We start from the raw sequence: 3,521 nt of genomic DNA, 5'->3' as shown, positions 1-3,521 counted from the left end.
GTCACTGTACTGACAGGGTAATTGAATGAATAATGTATGTTGAAGATAGTCCCTCATCCCATCCTTGGGTGGGAAAAAGAGGTCTGCACGATGATGATGATGATGATGATGATGATGGTAAATGACGTCGGGATGACGATGATGATGCTAATGCTACTGATGATGATAATGATAATGATGTGGAAAAACACACAATCACAAAATCTACAACAATATCACGCATCCATTTAAAAAAAAAAAAAAAAAAAAAAAAAAGTAGACATTAACCCAGCGTGCCTCTATTTATCCCAATGCGGTGACATCTGGCGGCGACTGCGAGAACCACGAGTGTCAACAAAGCATCACGTGATCAGCCGCCATCGCGCATGCATCACAGCCAATAAAATCCTTGTTGGTCTAGCTCCCCCCTCCTTCCCCCCGAATCCAGAACCACCTTAGTGTCGTTAAAGGAGCAATTACGTAGGTTTTAACAGGCGGTGTCATGGTCTAATCAGGAATTATTAAAGGGGAGGCGCATCGGCCACATCAATGAAGGGGTGTATCGAGTAAACAAAGCCTGGATTACGACAGGCCAGAAATCATTTAATTACTGCGACAAGGATAGCTGAGGAATACTGGGGAGGCGTAGTTCATTCACCTTAACCTGGGGGATATTTTCGCCCGTTTGTAGCTTATTTCTTGAAGCTCAATGTCTGACAGAGAAAATACTGTGGTTCTACATCCATTTCATAGCACTTTTTCAAGACTAGCATTATATTCCAGTGTTAATCTCCTGTTACAGCTCAGCATTCAAGATGGATGACTCCAACTATGCGTGGAATGATGATGATGATGATGATGATGATGATGATAATAATAATAATATATATTTTTTTTTTATGCAAGGAAGAAGGAACCAAAGGCCATGAGCCCGTAGTAACAGTTCCCTCCAAGAGAAAAACAAAATACAATAGAGAGCCAAATTCAAGATCCGATCATTTTGAGATGCCTGGACACACTGCATTTGAAAGACTGGAGATCATAGGCAGCAGGAAATACAAACAGAGGGAGACAGTTCCAGAGCTGACCTGTTGCATAAATGAAAGACTGGGAGTAACGGTTAACTCTTGCATTAGAGAGTTGGACAGAAAAGGGATGAGAGTTTGCTGCCAGACGGGTGCTACGCGCCCGTCGTAGAGGTGGAGGAATAATAGTAATAATAATAATAACACTTGTAACAATAGATTAACACTAGATTATGATGCTAGTCACGAAGAAGCACTAGGGAAAGGATGTGGAGCTTCAGCCTTCTCTCTTTCTGCCATTGACCTACGTGAAATAAGCTTCAGAAGGATGAAAATCTTTGTTAAATTCAAATAAAAACAGTACATTAACAACCTAACATCTTTATCGATTATATATAGATTTTGCACCTGTCAAACTATCGACAAAAGTAATCACAGCCATTAACGTAATAAATTAACGAAGAAATTAATCACTGCATAAAACAACCTCACTCTGGATATAACACTTCCACGTCGATATTTAAACTCAATTATTCTAAGTAACGGAAGACCATTTATCTCAGGAACAAGAACCCGCACCAAGGCTAGAAGTAAAAATAATATCTATAAGCCATTCACACTGTTGATATCACTTTAGTCTTATATTCTGGCTGGCAGCTGACGTTTTAATTTAGCACAGAGAAGACCTACACAGTTCACGGATTAGAAAATACCAACTCATATATTCTAAAATTAAAGATCGTACGAAATTAGCCCTGGAAAAATTCTCAGAGTATTGTCAAAGTCTGCAGGACAAATGAATTTTAACGAGCTGAATAAAATCGTCTGTCAGAAGCAAGATATAAAAAACACCATTGCACAGGTGGAATTAATGTGGAGATTATTTCTAGCTCCATAAGCCTGATGGGTATCTCCAAGGTTAGATATTAAAAAAAAAATCGTCCGTGCTAGTCAGGAAAATGTAAAACCCATCATAACGAAGGGGTTAAAGAGAATAAACTGAAGGAAACTGCACTATGTTGTGAGTAAGTAAGAGGCTAAGAGAGACAGCAGAAGGAAAATGCATGTCGGTTGTGAGTACGTAAGGGGCTAAAGAGAGAGAGCTCAAGGAAATGCATGTACTGTACTGTATGTTGTAAGTGGGGGGTTAAAGAGTGATAGCTCAGGGAAAATGCACGTATGTTGTGAGAAAGCAAAGGGCAAAAGAGATAGGCCAAAGTAACTGCACGTATTTTGTAAGTGGCATATTCTGATCTAGAAGTCTCGCTTAGAACCACTTCCTTACCACTATATTTATCGGTATTGCACGTTGACATTTTCTTGTGAATTATTTATACCCTGCAAGTTACACAGAAGATTATATTAAGGTGTAAGATGCATAGCGAATCCCTGAGGACGAGGCGTTGGGAGCCATCTACGACGACGAGGGTGCCTCCTTAACCTTTTCATCTAGTGACGTGTTTTTCCGTCTTGTTTTAATTACCGTCAGACCATTTTAGACAGCCAAAGAGACAACCCTCTAAGTGAAGCTTCATGAGGAATATACCGAACTCCTTGAACATGAAGTTTTTCCTAATATAATATAACAGTACGCAGACAATAGAATTAAAACCCTATGACGTCATCGTACTAACACTCAGGCTTCAGTATTTACAGCTGAACAAAATCGTCTGTCGTTTGCTGGAATGAAATACTAGGTTACCCGAGCATGGGAGGATTACTAGTGCAAGAACTAACACTCTCAGGCTCCAGTTCTCACTCCCAGCTAAATAAAATCCTCTGACGCAGAAAGTTGTCCTGAACAAGTGAGAGTTAAGAATGTTACCTCACGTCTAAATTTACCATGAACTCGAAGAACAAAGAGAACAATGCACGCTGAAATCTTAGATCGATGGATAAAACAGTGAAGGTGTTGTGAGAGGCGGACGGTGAGCTTTATATTCCCATAAAATATTGTCAGAAAAAATGCATGGCAAAGAACATGCACGCATTCATCTACCTGGCACACACACACACACATTATATATATATATATATATATATATATATATATATATATATATATATATATATATATATATATATATATATATTTGAATACGTACACACTTTCATAAACAATTAATAATAGACACTCATTCACAAAATAACACAGGAACAAACAGCACATGTACAGTACGTGTACATAACCAATATACGTACCAACAGTGCATCAGTGTTACAAGTAAATGAAGCACACTAACTGAACATTTTAACACATTTAAAAAAATGTTTACAGCTTTACTGATTCTAATACGTACTGTATTCGCTCATTTATTCTTTTAGGTGTCTACAACGAATAAAACAGCCTGGTGACAGAAAGAACAAAATTTGAAAAAAGTCACCTTTGTGAAGGATAACACAGGTTCAGACCCAGTCACTTCCAGAGGTGTTTCTAAGTTGAATAAAATTGCTAGGCGGTGGTATGAGCAAAAATATATATATATATATATATATATATATATATATATATATATA

This window comes from Coenobita brevimanus, chromosome 107, assembly GCF_032717465.1.
Source record: "Coenobita brevimanus isolate Jiangsu-jjx chromosome 107, ASM3271746v2, whole genome shotgun sequence".
In the NCBI taxonomy this organism is placed as follows: Eukaryota; Metazoa; Arthropoda; class Malacostraca; order Decapoda; family Coenobitidae; genus Coenobita; species Coenobita brevimanus.
Note: the sequence above shows the minus strand (reverse complement) of the source record.